This window comes from Phycodurus eques, chromosome 15 (genome assembly GCF_024500275.1).
Source record: "Phycodurus eques isolate BA_2022a chromosome 15, UOR_Pequ_1.1, whole genome shotgun sequence".
Lineage (NCBI taxonomy): Eukaryota > Metazoa > Chordata > Actinopteri > Syngnathiformes > Syngnathidae > Phycodurus > Phycodurus eques.
The window spans coordinates 14,420,844-14,430,697 of record NC_084539.1 but is presented as its reverse complement, the minus strand read 5'-3'; the positions used below and the strand labels follow the sequence as shown (position 1 = coordinate 14,430,697).

The window sequence follows — 9,854 nt, the reverse complement described above, 5'->3', positions numbered from 1 at the left end:
GATTTAATTATGACTGTCTCTTAACCACACAATTCAACAATAGGTATCACACAGTGATAATGGATGTGTGTGATTCTGACTATATCACTGTATGCTATACAAATGATTGTTGCCAAAGAGGTTGACCTTCTGCACAGCAACGTTGTGTACCCTCGATCAGAATGATGTATACACCTCTAATATTTGTGTTGCTTCAGTGAAATTTAGCCCCAGGTTGTGGTTCAATTGAGCAGGTGTGAACTTTGGTTAGGGAAGCCAACCTGAAACCTGCCCTTGGTTTGATGGAAATGACTCCTGGGGCCAGTTGACATTCTAAAATGGAGGAGAGCTGACAAACTGCAGCATTTTGCTGTGTTAAAATAAGTCACAGTAATTGAATAGGACTAATTTGCACTGGCCCAAAACACAGGCAGTTTTTCTTGCGGGTCGGCAGCCAGACAAAGATACAAATAAATAAACATTCAGAAGGACCTCCTTAAACACTCAACACTTGAGGTTAAATGAGTCCAGTTTAAAAGAAGCATTCATTCTTTATCTGTGACACATTTGACAAATGTATCTTTCTACAAATACATCTTTCAAATATATTCTGTATCTTGCAAGGAGTTGGGTTTTACTGTAGTTTTTCTGGAAGGAATATCAAATTAAAATGCAGCAAATGCCCTGCATTCATCTCCACGCATTAAGGAGATGGGAGGATGCAGACCAATGTGACATTATGACATCGAAGCCTCCAGCAATATCACTTCTCAAGAGGTCTAATTTGAGGATGGAAAATAATCCAGTCCACAAACACACCTTGCATAGAAAACACTGACATTTTGTGTTCACCTTATCAGTGCAAATAAATGCTTGGCAGATAGTGTTCATGAAGGCTTGTGGGCCAGATGACGTTGCTGATTTTGGGAATAGGATGCCACAGGGCCCAAAGGCGTGTTGTTGCTTTTCATCCACAGTCTGCTATTGAAGCAGATTCTATCTGGCTGACCCAAACTAAAACCCTAAGACATGCTGATAAGCGATGCATATTTATTATACTCCTTCCTTTCACAGATACACAATCTCTATCCATCTTTCCCAAGACAATTCAAATACAAATGTGTGTTCTATTTCATTTTATCACACGCTTTTTATCAGCACAAGTCACATAAACAGTGTTACTCATATGCTGTGCAAACAGAGGATGATGCAAGTGTGTAGAAACCCTCACCATTACATCTTCAGATGGACAACAAACACTGCGTTTTGCTATTTTCTTTGGGGTGAACCTTTTAAGAACAATATATTCCGAGATGTTGCTTGCTAACCATCTATGGAACTACATTATGTGACCTCAGTTCACACAGATTATAGTTATTATAAAGATGTATTCATAATAACAAACTATGAAGGGAAACAAAAATATAAAACGTTTAGTTTAAATATCATTTAATTACCCTTAAAGTGGAGACATAATGGATTTTGATGGTAGTACACTTCCTTAGGGCACCACCTAAGGACATGTTTAAAAAAATAAATGGAGCAATCGCACATTTTTTCTCTTTGTATAAATAGTATCATTTGAACCCTGCTGCACACCAAACAAACAGATCAAATCCAGTGAAAGCGGTAGGCGTAGGTCCGCCAGCGAACAATATTGCAGTGAGGTTCTGATCCCTTCATCCAACCATTATCTATAGCGCTTGACATAATTAGGGTTACAGGTGATCTGGAGCCTATCCCCAGTTGACTTTGAGCGAGAGGCAGGGGTGCACCCTGGACTGGTCGTGAGTCAATCACAGAGTGGAGTTCAGATCAGTCCAGCTGCAAGAACCAAATTTACAGACCAAATTTAAAATAACAAAAATATTGTAAACAAAGTTCTAATATTGAAAGTAGCCATTATGCATTTTTTTCAGGATTTAAAACAGTTCCCAGATGTTGTAAAAGCTCTCATTTTTCAGTCAAGGATAAAGAAAAAAAAGTACACTTAACACTTCACTGTTTTTGTCAATCATTGGGTTTTGAGCTTGACTCTGGAACAGATTATTTGTCTTTTGTTAGGCCCGGTACACACACAAAGACAATCGGGCTGTTTTTGTCCAGGTTTTGCCCCTTCCCAACCAAGGACGTCAATTCAACATTTGTTCATAAAAGATACATACTTCTTTGTCCAGACATTATTCAGTGGAATACCAGAATTTAAATGTCCAATGAATGGGTCTCAATAGGTCTCCTCATTCACCTATGATGACACAGCATCAGGAGCAACTGGGGGTTCAGTGTGCATGTACTGTATGTATCAGTATGGACAGGATCGAACCCACAACCTTTGGGTTGGGAGACGACCACTCCACCACCTGATCCATGCCTGCTCACATTAAATAACTGCAGCTAGCAAGAGAGGCAAAACGAGTCCTTTTTAAACTGGTGACTAATGAAAGCAGCTGGTGGGATCCAGTCATCCATCAGTTCTCCTTCCTTTGCACCGATTCGTGGGTGTGGGTAGAATCGATGACAAGGGCTACCAATTAAGGAGGAGCAGTCTGAGGATTTCAGCCGAGTACCAGAATACACAGATTAACATACAACGTACAGAAACATGTTTGCGATACAGAATCTATCATCTATTATGTGTATTTTGTTGAGTTACTGTTTTTGTATAGAAAAAATTAAGCCCAGTGCATGACATTTGTGTCTGCTGAGAATAGAAAACAACAAAGGCATGGCAAATTTATTATAAATAATAATAAAATAATAATATTATAAATTTAGTATTTTTCCTATTTGCGGGATTAGTACTTTGTACATCCTGCATGTCACATGATCAAATTCTGCATTTAACTTGTCTTAACAATAGACCAAAAGACATTGCACTGCATTGTCTCTTAATGTAAATTGTCCTTTTTAATTTGAAGTATAAACCGATTCGAGTTACATTTGGTGAAAAGAGCTAGGAATAGCACCTATCTTGAATTTGGCTTCTGAATGTCAACCTTCTTCATTATAGCTCATTGTTTACAATGTAGTCATGCATATCAATGCAAGACAATGCGGCAGAGTAAATTCAAGACACTTGGCAGTGGCTTAAGTTGAATGACATTTTGAATACAAGGTGTGAAGTGTTTATCAGTGGCGAGCAGGTCCCAACTAATCCCTTTACCTGTATTTCTTACTATTATTACAAACAGTTGTGCAAAGGTTGCCATGACAATGCTGTTACATATATCATGGGAAATATACCCGTAGAATGGGTTAGATCAAATTAATTGTATTTTGTAGTTACAGTTATCCTTCAGCCAGTCTACACGATGTAAAGTGGTCAGCACACCCGCCTCCCAGTTCTGAGTCTGGGGGTGTGAATCCGGGGTTCCAACCTAATAGCTGTGTGAAGTTTGCATGTTCTCCCTGTGCTTGCATTAGTTTTCTGAGGGTAATAACTACGCCCTCTCCCCCCAAAAACATTCTCCCATTCCAAAAACATCCATGTTATGTTCACTGATGACTCTAAATTGTCCTTAGGTGTGAGTGTGAATGATTGTTTATCTATAAAAAAGAAATTAATTGGGAAGGCACTGTGTAAAACTAATCACATATCAATGTTATCTACAGTGTCTCACAAATGTGTGTTGTTGTTGTTGTTTTTTTATTTAAAGATGATGAAGTCTACTCATGTCAAAATGACTTCTATGTTACATTTCTCCAGAGGTCTTCATTATTATTGGATATAAATTAATTACTGGAAAATATTTTTTTTCAAAACACAATCTGAAATTCAAGCTGCCATACTAATCCTCGGACTGAAATGTCATAAAAATACTTGTGACTCTTTTGAAAATTAAGTGTTCCTGTCAGTGGGTATTCCACTGGTAACACCTCATGTGTGTTGTTTCCCTTTGTTTTTGTTCCTTAAACGTGTCCTACCTGTAATGCAGCTGAGGCAGCTCTGCAGCTGAGGCAGCTCTGCAGCTGAAGGTCAATTTTAAAAGGTTTCCATTACTGAAAAGGTCAATGCTTCCAGGTGTGAACCACTGCTGTGGTAAAGACGCCAAAACACATCAGAAAACTAAACCGTTTGTCTATGTGCTTAAGAAACTTTATTTTTGCTCACAATACGGCTCTTTCTTAATAGATGTGTTGCTGCCTCATTTACCCATGTTTATAATTGTGAGTCCATATTACATCTAAATAGTATGTGTTTGAGCTACTCCCTACACTTCTGTGAGCGGTGGCTAGGGGGCGCACTCTGGACATGGTTTGTGTGCGTGTGAGAGAGAGAGAGAGAGCGAGAGGGAGAGAGAGAGAGTGTGTGCGCGTGTGCGCGTGCATGGGTGCGTGCGTGTGTGTCAGTAATGTATTCCTGCCTGTGGCTGGGCTGGTCACATGGGGGGGGAGAGCAGTCTGTTTAAAACAGCCTCAGCTCGCTCAGTCAGAGCAGTGCAAGACACAGAGACAGATGCGCACGTTGCCTCTCTCTTTCACACAAGCGCGCACACACATGCTCACGTAAGGAGACGGCAACTTTCCTCTATCGGACTGACACAATACACACCTCTTGCTACACTGGAGGAAGAGGATAAGGAGTGACAGATCAGGAAAAAGCAGGCAATAAAGAGGAGGTTCCCAGTGAGTAGCCAATTGATTTTTTTTCCTTTTCTTTTTAAATGTGCAATTTTAATTGGTGTTTGGATTTCTGTACACACTCCCTGCTTGTGCTTATCGCTGCTGTCTGACCAGGACCTGACCAAGGCTAAGAGTAGGAAAGACTTGCTTGAATGGGACTGAGAATGAAAGAGAGAAAGCAGCACAAATGACATTCAAGATGTGGTGCTGGTGCAACCCTGGGATTCATCTCCATCAATCTGTCTCTCCGCCTGTGGGAGCTAATGTTGTTAATTAGCAGCGTGCGCTTGGAATGAAAGGAATGCCACTGCACTGAGCCGGAATGGGGTTTGCTCCGGACTCTCGTGTCCTCCTGTGTGTCTGTGTGCGCCCGTTTTCTCCCTGTCTTGTTGTGGTTTTGTATGCATTGATGTGGTCAGGCTGATTCTAGGATTCGGGCTCCCTGACACAGAAGCTGATGCAAAGCAATTGATGTGCAGATTTAAGGGGATAGGCCCGTCACAGAGCTCTGTTCTACTGATGTCCCGGAGGAGGATTTGGGCAGGCTTTGAGTCAGTCCTCTTCCCTGTGGTTCTGTTGACTTCTCTGTCCCAACTCGCTGTCTGCAAGTCTTCCTCCTCCCTTCTCCAACCTCTCTTTGACAAGCTCTCCTCACTCCATCTCTGCGCTTGTGTTTGCCATTTCTACTTTTATTAAACTCCAAATCTCATACCCCGTCCTCATCCTCCTGCGAGGACATACCGGCATACAAGTTGTATAGAAAGTGAGAGGATTGTAGAGTTGTGAGGAGGAGAGGAGTTAAGGGAGAGGAAAGAGTGAAGAATGAGGGAGAAAGTGGAAGGAGGTGAGTAAAGGGCGGGCGGGTGTGAGGGGGGGGGGTGCACTGAAAAGGCTGACACTGGCTAGGACAATTAGCCTGGGGAGTGTGTCCTGGGGTGCTATTCTGAGAGGGGCTTTGGCCCCTGGGCTCTGGGCGATGGGTCACGGGATGCCTTGACCCCTCCAGTCGACAGCTAGGCATGGGAGCCATTATTATGGCCTGATTGATTAGCACTGACCGGAAATCCCTTTTCTCTTCACTCCTCGGGAGAAAAAGACTTGAACTTTTTGTCATTTTGCTGGCACTGCCGCTGGTTTAGTATTGAGGTGTCGAAAAAAGACTTTTGATCATATTTCCACTTCTAGTGTTGCACTTGTAGTCTTTTCAACAGGTTTGTGTACACGGCTGGGTGAGCACAATATTTATTTCAATCACAAGACAGACAAGATGGCTCTTTTGACTGATGCTCTAAAAGTTGTTCTGATTGGTGTACTGTTGGCTGATGACTCATCATACAGATGTTGCTGGAAGAGAGAGTGCAGATATAAGCAATAAAAAAGATGCACAGAAAATGTAATAAAACCAAAAGTAGTGAGAGAAACTGTTCAGTATTTTTATTCCTCCTTTTATTGTCTCTCCATCTCCATCTCCTTTCACTGCTTTAATCTTGGCGGTACCATCTTTCCCAAACCCTTGCTACCCACCTTCCTCCTTCTCTACCTCCTCCGCCTCTCTAGACTGGGAGTTTAGTGTGGTGTTTAGCGCAGCTCACGGCTGATCAAAGCAAGACGTGTCAGTCTAGGCTTAGCCAAGGCACTCCTAATGGAGCGCCGTTTTCATGCCTTGGTGGTGGTGGGGCACGAGGGAGAGATGGGAGTTTGGGGTGAGAGAGGAGGGGGTGCAAAAAAAAAAAAAAAAGCCAAAAACAAGTGACAGAGGGAGTTGAAGGGAGCTCAGCCAAGTGAGAGTGAAACGGTTTCAAATAGGAACAAAGCATGATACAGACAAAGCAGGAGGAGTGAGGATAAACGGGAGTACAGTAAAGACAGTTGCAGCTCGAAAACATATAGCTGACTGAAATAAAGCTAAAATAAAAGCTAACAAAGAAAATAGTGAATTCCAGAACTCTGCCCCAAGATAGTGGCTGCATATACTTGTTGCATCCAAGAAATGCATTCTAGTCTGAGTTTAAAGTAATAAGAAGTAGGACAGAATGAAGTTTACGATGTGTCTCCAACCAAGTGCACCGATTTTTTTTACCTCTTTATGGACCCATAACACCTAGACTCCAAAGAATCTTCCAATATAATCTGGTCAATTTTGATTGGACAGTTTAGGCCAGCACAGGATAGCTCCCACACATGGTTTGGTTTTAGGCTGGAAGCAACGCCAGACGGGAAGAGAGCTTTGTGTGTGAATGTGCGTGTGTGTGTGTGTGTGTGTGTGTGTGCGCGCGTGTGTGTGTGTGAGAGAGAGAGAGAGAGAGATACAGAAGTCGATAAGAAAAAAATATTGTGTTACTTAAGAAAATGATTCAAGAGAGAAAGAGACTTGACTAACTTGTAAAAATGTGTGATGGGTGCTGTATGATGACTGACATTGCGGCAGGGTTGACAGGTGAAGCAAATTTTCCTCGGGGAAAGAGAAGTGACAGTGACTTATAAAAAGCACTTCAATTCTATCCTTTACAAATGGTGTGGCAACCCTCAGCTTAGTGTGCGGAGTGGTGGGCGTTGAGGTGGTGGTGAGCAGTGGTGTTTGGTGCCTTGGGAATTACCTCAACAATAGCCAGGAATCAGACTAGCATCTCTACAAAACAGCAATGTGAGGTCAGGCAGAACGTCACCTGTATGTAAAGACTTAAAAATAAATAAATTAATAAACAATGATTACGTCTACATAAAATAATTTTTCATTTTAATTTTCTGTTCTGTGCTTTACACTAATTTTGTTTTTTGAATCCAATAATGTCCAAGATTTAATCTTTTAAATTGCTGAATTTACGTATTTCCTGCTCAAAAACATGGCCAAGGCGGGAAGTGAGCCGCCATCCTCACCTGAGATTGTGCAATCCCTCACAAAAAAACTGAAAATAGCACAGCACAGAAGCACCACTTCCTGATAAAAATTACAGAACTTCAACAGAGGAGGCCATTGTTAAGTGTGTGTTCTGTCTCTCTTCTCATCTCCATTATAATGTTTTCAGACACTTGAAATATGCATTACGATTTTCCATAGTTGGTATTGTATTTAATATTTGTGTGGTACATATAGTTTTGTTGATTGCATAAAATTGCAGATAAAGCATGTGGTGAGGAAGACAATATTCTGCCACACAATGGCTGTTAGCCACAATGGCAGGCACCCCCTTCAGTGGGGCTGCCACAGCCCCACTGAAGGGGGTGCACTAGAGCACACAGGTTCACGTTGGTGACGTTCTTTACGCAGACACCTCGCTAGCTTGAAGATTCTTTGATTTTGTAAGACTGATGGCTGATCTCATCGGACTGTAGAGCCCACAAACGATAGCCCACAAAACACCCGGACAGCTTCTCAGTTTTTTTTTTGCCGAAAAGATTTTGATCCAGACTGTACCAGTGGCGGCAAAGTTACTCCAGCTCGGACTCACCGTGCCAGCTACAAACAGTGAAAAATCATTCTCACCATTAAAAAGATTCAAAACATTCCTTTGGAATACCTAAAAGGAGATCATAAGATGAAAGGAATAATCAAAAAATCAAATTAATTGGTTTTTGTTGAATGGTCTGTTTAAAATATTTGATAATTCTAATAACATACTTGAACAAAATTAATGGAATATTTTAGTATTGGCCTAAATTAAAATAAATTTTTTTGCACAACCATTTGTAAATTAATGTGGAGCCTTTAAAATAGAAAGTAAGAAATTACTAATATGCTCTCTCTAAACAACTAGAAATAAAGTTCCTTATGGCCAAAGTTGTGTGTAAAAAGAATGCTGATTCAAATAGCATTGCCTCACCAGCTATGAACCACACCACACGTCACTGCTACAAAAAGTAGTGTTTTAACAAACATTTAACTGTCATACAATATTAAAATATAAAAAGAACAAAACATTCTTCAATTTAATGACTAAAAAAGACGTACTAAATGACATCGTGAATTGCTTTGGTGATGCACACTATGCAGCGAAATGATCCACCAGTGTAAAATACAATTTGCCACTGTTATCCGTGAAATTGTAAAGCAATAACCAAAAAACATACAAACTACAGACACTTTGTAAGATCCATACATGCCATGTTCGTCTTCTGTTAACTTCCCTTGAAGGTGGTCCACCATAACTCAGATATTTTGGGAGATTCACCCAAAAATGTAGTGGCATTTGGTACCTGGGCCTTCACTGTGCATTTACCCAACTTAATCCACCTCTTAATACAACCACTATCACGTCATAATTATTTAAACCATCAATATTATACAAAAATGCAACTGTGCCATGTACGTCATAAATTAATATTTATCTAATAACATGACAAAAACCTAAGACATTTAAATAAATATATCACACTTACCCGAGATGCTGATTTTTCAAAGTACTAATGTGTACAGATCGCAACACATGTGTTTTGCTAGTCGAAGTTGGCTGTAACATGCTTTGCTTTGATCAGTAAATTAGAGGATGGAACATATTTCAGTCCACAGATACGAAAAAAATTTAATCTGATTGGTTAAAGAAACACCCTATTGGTAATATAGTTTAAGTGACATACGCCAGCACTACTGATTCTGAACGCCCTGGGCAGATGACCGTATTTTCACAGGCATAGGGTGCACCGCACTAAAAGGCGCAGTCTCAGATACGGGGTCTATTTCTGTATTTAACACATACACACGTATTATTGGGCGCAGGCATGGTAAAACATACGCTAGCTTAAAACATACGGTAGCATAATTGCACGCTAAAACAATGTTTTTAAAAAGGCAGCGGGAGCAAAACTGAATTCGATTGTACTTTATTGAAGTATTTAAAAATGTACTCACGTTATTTTTTTATCAATCCTCATCCACAAATACATCAAAGTCCTCATGTTCTATATCCGAAATGAACAGCTGGGCAAGTTCTCCAACAAACACGTCGGGTTCCCTCTCGTCATTGTCGGAGTCAGTCTCGTTGCCCGGGGGGCTGTTCAGCAATGATGCCTACTTTCGCAAAAGCTCGGACAACAGTCAAAGCAGATACCTTAGCCCAAGCATCCACAATCCATTCACATATGGTGGCGTAACTCGCCCGGCGTTGCCTCCCGGTCTTTGTAAAGCTGTGTTCGCCATCTGTCATCCATGGCTCCCACGCCGCTCACAACTTCACTTTGAACGCCCTGTTTACACGGATGTCGAGCGGTTTGTCAAGCCTCCCGGAATGATGGCAAGCCCCGAGTTATTGCAATCA

The 9,854-nt window shown here is 41.1% G+C and overlaps 1 protein-coding gene across 1 annotated transcript in view; it reads left to right on the top strand.

Annotated features, from left to right (window-relative positions):
* The first annotated feature begins 4,426 nt into the window (after nt 1-4,426).
* Nucleotides 4,427-9,854, top strand: part of cntfr (ciliary neurotrophic factor receptor) — a 220,802-nt gene continuing 215,374 nt past the window's right edge. Inside the window, exon 1 of the mRNA XM_061698710.1 lies at nt 4,427-4,605. The gene's annotated coding sequence lies outside the window, so the exon portion shown is untranslated. The remainder of the gene's footprint in view (nt 4,606-9,854) is intronic.